Source organism: Panthera pardus, unplaced genomic scaffold, assembly GCF_024362965.1.
Source record: "Panthera pardus isolate Hobbes unplaced genomic scaffold, ASM2436296v1 HiC_scaffold_16, whole genome shotgun sequence".
NCBI lineage: Eukaryota > Metazoa > Chordata > Mammalia > Carnivora > Felidae > Panthera > Panthera pardus.
Window position 1 is genome coordinate 132,691,770 of NW_026526721.1, and position 11,341 is coordinate 132,703,110.

The 11,341-nt window shown below is 46.7% G+C and overlaps 1 protein-coding gene across 4 annotated transcripts in view; it reads right to left on the reverse strand.

Annotated features, from left to right (window-relative positions):
- Window positions 1–9,678, reverse strand: part of RFTN1 (raftlin, lipid raft linker 1) — a 207,871-nt gene extending 198,193 nt beyond the window's left edge. For 2 of the 4 annotated variants that reach the window (XM_053903835.1, XM_019435660.2), the window contains exon 1: window positions 9,029–9,157. The gene's annotated coding sequence lies outside the window, so the exon portion shown is untranslated. Of the gene's footprint in view, window positions 1–7,011; window positions 7,032–9,028; window positions 9,158–9,390 lie in introns of those variants that run through there. The other 2 variants (XM_019435679.2, XM_053903834.1) reach the window with 2 other exon arrangements.
- Between the last annotated feature and the right edge of the window lie 1,663 nt (window positions 9,679–11,341).

The following is an 11,341-nucleotide window of genomic DNA, read 5'->3' on the forward strand; positions in this document are numbered from 1 at the left end:
GTGTGTGTGGAGGGAGGGAGGGGGAGAGAGAGACAGAGAGAGAGAGAGAGAGAGAGAGAGAGAGAGAGAGAGAGAGAGAAGGCAGGGCAGATATGTTTTAAGAAACTGACCCTCAAGTGATTGTGGGAATTGGCAAGTCTGAAATCTGCAGGGCAGGCCAGCAGGCCAGAGACCTAGAGAACAGTTGATGTTACAGTCTTGAGTCAAGCAGTCTAGAAGCAGGATTCCTTCCTTCTCGGAGATTTTAGACTTTTCTCTTAAGTCCTTCAACTGACTGGGTGAGGCCCACCCACATTATGGAGAATAATCTACTTTACCCAAAGTCTATTTCTTTAAATGTTAATCACATTAAGAAAGAAAAATGGCCCACAGCAGCACCTACACATGTTTGACCAAAAACTGGGTACCATAGCCTAGCCAAGATGACACATAAAATTACCCATCACATCCTCCTTTATTAAAGCACTGACTACACGCAAAGCACTATTCCAAATGCTGAGGATACTAAAGCGATACAAAAGACATTAAAAAAAAAAAGGGACAACGCTGCCCTCATGAAGAACCTTACCTTCAGGAGCAGAGAAACAGACAATATACAAATAAAAATAATACATGAAATTCAATTTTAAAAGTATGTTAGGTGTGCCTGGGTGGTTAAGAATCTGACTCATGGTTTTGGTGCAGGTCATGATTTCACGGTTCATGAGATCAAGCCCCACGTAGGTTCTGTACTGATGGCACAAAGCCTGCTTGGGATTCTCTCTCCTCCTCTCTCTCTCTGCCCACCCCTGCTCATGTAGTCTCTCTCTCTCTAAGAAAAAAATTTTAGGGGTGCCTGGGTGGCTCAGTTGGTTAAGCATCTGACTTCGGCTCAGGTCACAATCTCACAGTTCCCGAGTTTGAGCCTCACATCAGGCTCTGTGCTGACAGCTCGGAGCCTGGAGCCTGCTTCAGATTCTGTGTCTCCCTTGCTCTCTGCCCCTCCCCTATTCTCTCTCTCTCTCTCTCTCTCTCTCAAAAATAAATAAATATTAAAAAAATTATTAAAAAAAAGGAAGAAAAAATTTTTAAAAACTACATCAAATAAAGAAAAATAAGGCAGGGAGGAGGGATAGCAAGCACGGCGAAGATGCAATTTTTAAAAACAGGATGATCAGGGAAGGCCTTACCCAAAAAGTGATGTTAAGCGAAGTCCTAAAGAGACCATGGGATAAAGGGGATGGTGTACCAGGCAAGGGGGGTGGCAAGTGCAAGGTTCCAGGACCTGCCTGGGGAAGGTGGGAGGGGGTGGCTGCTGGTGGCACATGAAATCAGAGAGGCCTGGGAAGGCAGGTTGTGTGGGCTATGCAGGTGGGGGTAAGGACTCCCTGAGATGGGATCCCCTTGAGGGTTTCAAGCCAAGGGGAGACACGATCACTCTGGCCATGACTGATGGTGGAAATGGAGAGACCAGATGATGATGGGGTATGAGCAACAATCAAATTCTGGATATATTTTGAATGTAGAAAATGGGACTTATTGGTAGTTTAGAAATAGGGCATAAGAAAAAGAAGGCATCCAAGCCACCTCTAGGGCCTATGTATGACCCGAGCAACTGGAAGGCTGCAGGGGCCCCTTCTGATCTGGGGATGGCTACAGGAGGAAGACACGGGCTTGTTTTAGATGTGTTAACTCCACTGGGTAGAGGTGTCGGGTAGGCAGCTGCAGGGACCAGTCCCGAGCTCAAGGGAGAGCTCTGGAGCCTTCGGTAATGCCTCATCTGTCCTTGTGACATCCAACTTCCCAAAGGGAGCAATCATCTCTTCTTCATCCCCAACAGCAGCTATCCCAAGGCCCTGCTCCAACAGATGCACAATAAATATCTACTAAGCCAACATCCTTTAAGACTAGGACAGACACTTATCATCTGGTAAAGGATGGAATATTTGGAATATCTGCATGTCTCTCTCAAGTTCACCTTTTTTTTTTTTTAGTTTTATTTTTTTAATTTACATTCAAATTAGTGTATGGTGAAACAATGATTTCAGAAGTAGATTCCTTAATGCCCCTTACCCATTTAGCCCATCCCCCCCACCCACACCCCCTCCAGTAACTCTGTTTGTTCTCCATATTTATGAGTCTCTTATACTTTGTCCCCCTCCCTGCTTTTATATTATTTTTGTTTCCCTTCCCTTATGTTCATTTGTTTTCTCTCTTAAAGTCCTCATATGAGTGAAGTCATATGATATTTGTCTTTCTCTGACTTATTTTGCTTAGCATAATACCCTCCAGTTCCATCCACGTAGTTGCAAATGGCAAGATTTCATTCTTTTTGATTGCTGAGTAATACTCCATTGTGTGTGTGTGTGTGTGTGTGTGTGTGTGTGTGTGTGTGTATATATACCTGTATATGTATATGTATATATATATATACATATACATATACAGGTATATATATACATACATATATGTGTATGTATATATATATATATACATCTGTGTGTGTGTGTATATATATATATATATATATATATATATATATATATATACATCTTCTTTATCTATTCATCCATCTAGGGACATTTGGACTCTTTCCATACTTTGGCTATTGTTGATAGTGCTGCTATAAACATGGGGGTGCATGTGTCCCTTCGAAACAGCACGCCTGTATCTCATGGATAAATGCCTAGTAGTGCAATTGCTGGGTCAGAAGGGTAGTTCTGTTTTTGGTTTTTTGAGGAACCTCCATACTGTTTTCCAGAGTGGTTTCACCAGCTTGCACTCCCATCAAGTTCACCTTCTTCAAAACATAGTACAGGGGTTGGGTGCACACGGTCTGGAGCCAGACCGCCTGGGTTCAAATCCCAGTCTTTACTTGCTAACTGGGTAACCTTGAGGAAGCCACTCAACTTCAGGTTTCCCAATTATAATATGGGGATATACACACAATCCACTGGCAGGGTGAGAATTAAATAAGTTAATGTTGAACAGGACTTAGAAGAGCTCAGACACATAGAAAAGGCAGTATAAATGTTAACCATTATTAATATTATTACTGGTATCAGTTGTTATCCTTTGTAAAGATTCCTTTTGACCTACCTATGGCCAAAATTACACCTCACTGCAAAGGGTGCTTATACAGTGTTCCGACAAAGTGGAAAAATTCCAAAAGCCCTCTCTAAATTACAGAAGTGTTTAAATGAACAATCTGATTTCTTGTACTTGGTATTTCTGAAATTTGGTAATACATGATTCAGTCACATTCCATTAACCGCCCTCTGTGATTAGCCAACTCTTTTCCTTTTTTAAAATTTTTTTAAATGTTTATTCATTCTTGAGAGACAGAGACAGAGTGCAAACAGGGGAGGGGCAGAGAGAGAGAGACAGAATCCGAAGCAGGCTCCGAGCTCTGAGCTGTCAGCACAGAGCCCGATGTGGGGCTCGAACCCACTAACCGTGAGATCATGACCTGAGCTGAAGTCACGCGCTTAACAGACAGAGCCACCCAGGCACCCCTAACCAACTCTTTTCTTATCCATCTTTATGGATAAGGTCTACTATAATAATTTCTTCAAACTTAGCAATTCGGCAGCCATTCCATAAAACTTGAAGGATTCCTCAGGAATCCGCAATTCCTCAAGATGAAATACAAAGTAGGAAATTTCAACACACACACACACACACACACACACACACACACACACACACACGGATGGAAGCTGAAAATCCTCTGCGAAAAATAAATGCTCACCATCAAGGGGGTCTGCCTACAGAACAACAAAAGGGGACATTTTAGTTATAAAAGCCAGATGGTTTCCTGGTTGAAAAAGTGTGAAAACATCCAATACGGTTACACAAAGTAACTTAAGAGTTGGTCAGTATCAGACGAGCGAGGCAACACACAGCTGATGTGGACTTTCCACCACTGGCTCGCCTTGGTGCCCCATGACACCTGAGGGCTAGAGTCCCCTCTCCTTTGAACCACAGAAGAAGGGCAAGCCAGGGCACTATCCCCGTCATCGTCATCGTCTGGTGCAACCAGGACACGGAAGCTGCCAGGCCCTCTCCAGCACTCCCTATGCCACAAAGGCAGTCAGACCCAGGAAAACTCCAAAGCAAAGCCCTCAATACCCCCAAATAGTGTCTCCTCCATCTCAGTCTTGGCAGGTAGCCATCTTGCGTAGAATGTGACCTGATTTTCTAGCTCTTTGGTTCTGGCCCCGCTGAGAGCCGATTCTTCTTCCTGAATTCAGCCCAGGTGGGGAGTAAGTCACACAAATGCATATTTAAAAGCTCAACCGAATTCTTATTTGGAGAGCAAGGAATTAACAAGGCTCAAGCAGTGGCCATCACTTGCTTGCTGTACCGATCTTTTCACAGAAAGCATCCTAGTAAAATATGCAATGATAATAATAAAAGCCCCTTTGGGGGGCCAGGAAAAAAGGGAAACTCAAATTTATGTTGAAAACTGAATGTGAATGGGAAAAAAGATCACACACATGCAAAACCTTTAAAAGGTAAACATAAAAGAAATGTCTGGCTAAATTTATCTCTTTGTCAGTGAAAAATAGCCTAAGCCTTAGCCAAGGGTGTTGCCAACTCTTCAACTAAAGGAAAAGGGAGAAATGCTTACTGTAGAGCGGCACTATCAAATAGGACTTTCAGCCATGGTGAAAATACTCCACCTGTGCACTATCCAACTCCAATGCCAATAACCACGTGTGGCTCTTCAGTACTGGAAATGTGGCTAGTGAGACTGAGGAGCTGAACCGCAATTTTATTTCATTTTAATTCACTTTACATTTAAATGCAAATAGCCACATGTAGCTGGTGGCCACTGAACAGGACAGCTCAGCTACAGACCCTCAAACTCAACAGCTGGCAACATCTTTCTTTTCTTCCAATAAAACTAAAATCGTACTCAACGGACAACCTCGTAAATTGTCACCAAAATAATTAGTATCTCTATACAGGCCTGGCTGCCCCAAACCCAGAAAGCAGAAAAGAAAAAGAAATGATTCCAGTGTGTCATTTCTTGCAATGCTGTTGTGCCCTACTCAGTTTATGTTTCTACTATACCATGGCCTCACGTTTTTGGAAATCTTTGCTTGTGGACGTAATCTCCTTTGCAAAACCAGAACATCCCAGTCTCTTCCCTACATCTAGGAAACACGAAAAAGCCAACTTAGGGCAAGTTACTTAACCTCACTAAGCTTCAGTTTCCTCAAGGCTAACGTGCAGATAAGAATAGTATTTGCCTCCCATGTGGATTAAATCCAAAGAACGCACGTAAAGTGCCTAACAGTGTTGGCAAAGAGTAAGCATCGGGGGGTTAATTATTATTTTGTTAATAATACTGTAAAATCTATAATGAAATAAGAACAGTGCTACTAGAATGGAAGTTTATGGTTGGCAAGTCTTCCGAGGTGGGAACACTTTGAACCTGTTTCCTAGGCTATGGTAAAGTAACCTCTAGTGAAGTACATCTTGGGGCCCTGACATTTTGGCACTCACTGTCAACCTCCAGATGGGCAATCACCCAGACGGGTACCATCATGAGTCACCAGTCATCGTTTAGCCAATGTTTACTGTGCCCCCATTCTGTGGCAGGCACTGTCCTAGGCTGTCAGATCAGAACAGTCCCCAAACGGGGCAATGTCTTGAGACTCTATACTGTCATCTGAGCCCATTGAGACACCTTGGCCAGATGCAAATATTTCATTCTGGGGTGGCAAGCAGTCAGGGAGGCTCAATTCCTGTTCCTAAATCAGTCCACACTGGGTTCGGCTGCTGGTCCACAGAATGGGACTAATGGGTAAGAGGACCTGAGGGGAACCGACCCATTTTCTCAGCCAGGACGACAAGAGGGTGTCGATAGGTCATGTTTCTCACTGACAGTCCAAATCACTTTAACAGGAAAGCTGTTTTCTGAGCCTTCAAAAAGCCAAATCTGATCTGCCTCACAAAGCAAACACAACCGCGTTCAGCAGCCAGCTGCGCGAGCCGGTGAAATCCAACGGGAATCTCCTCCACCAAGTTCACATCAACTAGACCAATACGTCAGAAATCCCCCAGGAGTTTCTAAGCAGAAGTGTACTGGAATTCTGTGGGGTGTGGGGGTTATTTTTCTTTATATAGAAAGCACTCAATCAATCTTCTTTCACAACCAAGGGTACATTCCCCTGTGGAATTCCCTTCTCTGAAGATCTCTACAAATAAAATATTTGTCTGATCATCTGCAATAATTTAAGTGTAAACTCATTCACTGGCAGAGTCAGGGATTTCTTACAGCTGCTCCACCTATGAAAACAACGTGTTTCGCACTGTCTCGAGCGTCCAATTTCTGTACCCTCTAACCCCCAAACATTGGTCAAACCATGCTCTTGACTTTGGGATAGGAAAATAGGGTTGTCGTATCTGGACTCCCATACTTGTATTCTTTGCTGGTAGGACTGTAAAATGGTACAACCGTGTTGGAAAAAGATCCCGCAGCTTCTTACAAGGTTCACATCCACCTCTTCTATGACCTAACGATTCCACTCTTAGGCATTTACCCACGAGAAATGAGAACATATGTCCCTAGGAAGACTTGTCCACAAATATTCATAGCAGCTTCATTCACAATACCCCAATAACCTGGGACTGACTCACGTGTCCATCAACTGGGGGAATATGTTAGCAAACTGTGATATGGACATATCCTGGAATATAACTAAGCAATAAAAAAAGACCAAAATACTGACATATACAACATGGATGAATCTCAGAAATATGCTGAGTGGAAGAAGCTTTACACAATACTGCATAATTCCATTTATAGGAATTCAAGAACAGACTAAACTAACAGTGGGAAACAATCAGCAGTGGTTGCCACTGAAAGGGGGAATGGGGATGAGGAAACTTTCTGAGGTGATGGTAATATTTTCTATCTTGACAGAGACTAGGATTATACAGGTGTACACATCTATCAAAACATTATGCAAGCATGACTCTCAACATTTGTGCATTTCATTATATGTATATAAATTTTACCTTAGGGGTGCCTGGGTAGCTCAGTCAGTTGGACGTCCTACCATCCGTCTCGCCATCCGTTAGTTCAAGCCCTGTGTCGGTCTCTGTGCTGACAGCTCAGGGCCTGGAGTCCGCTTGGGAATCTGTGACTCCCTCTCTCTCAACCCCCACCCACTCACGTTCCGTCTCTCTGTCTCTCAAAAATGAATAAACATTAAAAATTTTTAATTTTACCCTAAAAAAATCATGAACATATAATGAACTCTGAATAATAAAATGTGCACTGAACTGTTTAGAAGTGACCTATGCCAATGTCTGTAATTTACTTTAAAGGGCATAAAACAATAAGCTGGGACTGATGGAGGGATGAATAAATCGCCAGATGTGTAATAAAGCCAATACTGCAAAATTACACCCTAGATATGTGTATTTGGGTAGTTACTGTTCTTGCAAGTTGTTTATATTTTTTAAAAATGAGATAGGTCAGGGAAAGAAAAACTCACAGTGCCCTCTCCTTAGCCCACCAAGATAGAAACTTGACAAGATACCCATGCCCACCAAGCCATGGGCCCACATAGTTTCAATTCAATTCTGCTGCAGAGTGAAGATTGGAAGAATACAAGTAGCTTTACAGGAACTCACATCACTCATGCCAAAGATTTTCTGCCTGTTTCCCTACAGACAAAGCAATTATTTGAATGGAAGCCAAAAATTCCTGCTCAAGAGGGAGAAAAAGAACTCATTCCCAATTTGTTCTCTTTCAATTCCTGCACCAATCTATTAGCGAACTGCACAACACTCCACTTCCATTCGCCCCAAGTCCATTAAGTCAAAGACTAACAAAGAAAAACCAACCCAGCCACATGATATACAGAGGATAATGCCCCAGCTCTCAGGGCCAGAAACCCCACTGAAGGCGAAAGAGGATGCAGAGTCAGTCTGAGGTTCAAGTGATTTCAACTGAGGTTAGCACACACGCACCAAAGAGACCTAAACAGCTTGTTGCTTAACCCCTCCGTGGGATTTGGTGACATCTGGGGTCACTTGAACTTGGTAGGGAATTCAGCTGTTCAGATACAAATTAGGAATCCCGGCAGCCAGGGACACGTGGGGTGCACAGCGTGCCCTACCCACAGGCCCAGAGGTCACCCACATTACTCCCGCCTTCCTTCCTGGCATGGCCTCGGTTATCCTGAGATGACACACGATGGCAGGGGCTGAAGACGCCTAGTCTGACTGCGCGCCCAGCATCTGAAAACAGCTGTGCCAATTACAAGAAGGGACTGTTGCTGGAAACCCAGGGCAGCCACTCAAATATAGAGATTTGGGTCGGATTTAAAAAAAAAAAAAAAAAAAAAAAAATATATATATATACACACACACACACACACACACACACACACACACACTTTTTGTTTAAGTCTCCCAACAAACTCTCTGCCACTTCTCAGTGTCCCTGGGGACCACCCACAACCACATAGGGCAGCTAACTAAGCATAAGCAACTGGAGGCAACAGGGAGCGTGCCTGGGTTTAGCACTTTGGCCTCCACGCGGTTCTCGCTGCCAAAGACAGCGATATCCTAGGTCAAGGGCACGGGCTCTGGTCAGGGGGAAGGGGGAGTGTTGCATGCCTGACAATCGGTTTTCTGAAATGTACGTCACTATCACCCCGCCAAGACCCGACCTACCCGGGAGTCCCTTGAGCCTAGGAAAGCGGGTTAGGACGAGGAAAGAAGTCCCCTTACAGAAGGGGAGATGCCGTTTTCAGCGCTGGGGACTTCCCGTGCCCCGAGTCTCTGTGCCTCCAGTGGCTGCGGCGCTTCCCCTGGACACACGGCAGGTCTGCTCCCATCTATCCAGAACCCCTGCGCCAGGAACAAACCCACCTCCCAGGGCGCACGCAAAAGGGCGGCTAGAGGCGCCTCCACCCCCTACCCCCACCCCACCGCAGCCTCGTGCCTTGCTGAACCTGGACTGCGTAGCCGGCTCCAGCCAGATCTTTGCCAAGGACCCCCTGCAGCAGTGTCCCAGACCCACCTGTAGCCTCGAAGCTTCCCCTCTGCTTCCTTCTTAGGCACCCCCGAGCCTGCAGAGTCCACGACCCCTAACAAACTGCTCTAGGGTGCCTCTCCCCATTGCGTGCCACGGCTGATTTTTTTATTTTTTTATTTTTTTTCAAAAAAAGTTGGCCAAGAGCGTTGCGAGTCGTGGATCGCCGCTGACCCATCCAACCCCGGTAGGGGATGTGGTGGTGGGGGCGGTGGCCCTCTGGCAGCCCCGGCAACCTGCAGGGAGGCGCCACGCGGAGCTCCTCCTGCCCGCCCAGGTCCCGGTCCGCGGGGCCAGATGGCAGGGCCTGTGCCCGCCTACACCCCAAATCTTGCCGCGCGCCCACCTACCGTTAGGGACCGGCTGAGGAGAAGGCGCCGGCGCGGGCTCCCTGAGACAGCGTGTTCCGTCCCGGGAGGAAAGTTTGTGCCATACAGAGCAAGCGGCAAGGGGAAGGCGTGGGCACCAGTGGGTGGGGGCGGGAAGCGGCTGCGCAGCGTGCGCCGGTATATGTCCCTCCCGCGATCTGTGCGTCCGTCCCTCCGCGGAGCCCGCGGCCGCCGCGCTCCCGCTCGCTGCGCCCTGAGCCCGGCGCGCTCCGGCTCCAGCCCCGACGCGCCCCCGCCGCCGCCGCCGCCGCCGCCGCCGCGCGTCCGCCGGCTACACTTCCTCTTCCTCTGAACTCATGTGCAAAATATGCTGCGCTGCATCTTCGGGGGAGCCGCCGGCCCCTGACAGCCGCCGCGGGAGCAGCGGGCCCGCCCCGCGCCCCTCGGCGCCCTGCACCCCCTTGACGCCCCGCGCCGCTGCCTCCACGCGGCGGGCCACCTGCGCGCGGCACACGCCCCGTACCCCACTGGCGACCCTAATGCCCCTCCGCGCAGAGGTCCAGGCGCCAAGACCACTCCCTCGACCCCTTCTAACCAAGGTTGTAAGAGGCTAGAGTGCGCCTAGGGGACTGGGTTCCCTAAATATTTGAGCTGGAGTGCTGGATGGTGACAGCCACCAAGGTGCTGATGGCTGAGGGTGTGGCAGGACCATTGAGAGTGGACTCTTCCTCGTCCCCATTCCACAGGTGGGCCATCTCAGGCGTCTAAGGTATTTGAGAGTTAGTGATTAATGAGAGGGATAATGCCGCCCACCCCTTGCCACGCCCGCTGTATTCTGCCTACTTCAGGTGTCCTTAAGGTTTCAGAAGATCTGGGGGACCATCTTGGCCTGCAACTTTAGGTTGCCCAAGGAGACAGTTATATAAATAAAGCACCAGGTCAGGGCTGACTTAGTAAAGTGAAGATGTGGGCAGAACACTCATTAAAAAGCATTTTTTTTTCCCTTGGAACTTTTTAAACAAAGCAGAATTACAGTGTAGGGGTTAAAAGCAGGAATCATAGCACCAGTTAGGGTTGGCCTAGCCTCCATCCTTACTCCCTGTGTGACTTGGGTAAGTGACTTAACTGCTCTGGGCCTGTTTCCTCATTTGTTAAATAGCACTTCCTCATGAGTTTTATGTGTAAAGTGTTTAGGAAGCACTCTATAACTTAGCTATTGTCATTGTTATTATTAATACTATGAAGAGGACTGCAACAAGACAGCTGACATAATCTAATTAACTATCTACATTTTCTGATTGGGCAAAGAGGGGGCCTTAGGCATTGGAGCCCACAGAGTGGTGGGCAGGTTGCAGGCCCCAACAGTGTTTTAATGAGGTCTTTCTGGTACTGATAACACCCCCCCAAGGGGTAGAGAAGTGCTATTTTCTTTTCAGGAATGCCTGTTCAGCACAGCTTCTTAGATATTTTCTTCCTTGTTTTCTCTTTCCATCGCCATCCCAGTTGTGTCCCTCCCTCCTGCCTGCCCCCACTCCACTGCCCACCATTTCTGTTTGTGTTTTCTGTTTTGCTCCTTTCTCTTTCTAGCTCACCACTTATGGGCATCACTCACCACCACCAACTCCAATATTCCCCGCTCTCTCCCCAGCTTGGCTTGCCCACTGGGAGAATACAACAAGACCAGGTGTCAGCCCAAGTCCAGGTTCAAACAGTAGTGTGTGGGGACAAATGTTCACTGGCACCACCCTGGTTTTGAACACCCATCTATGAGGCCAAAAGGAGGGATCTTTATGTCATTTATCTGCCAAGGCCTTGAGTTTCGCAAGTCAGGGCCCATCTGAAATCTTTCTGATCTTTTCTAATCCTTACCTCAGAGGGAAAAAAAAAATAACATTATGGGTGTTAACCAGAAGTTGAAAAGTAACCATGGAGTATTTAAATGAAGATAAAGAGTAAAGGGGGGAAATGAAGC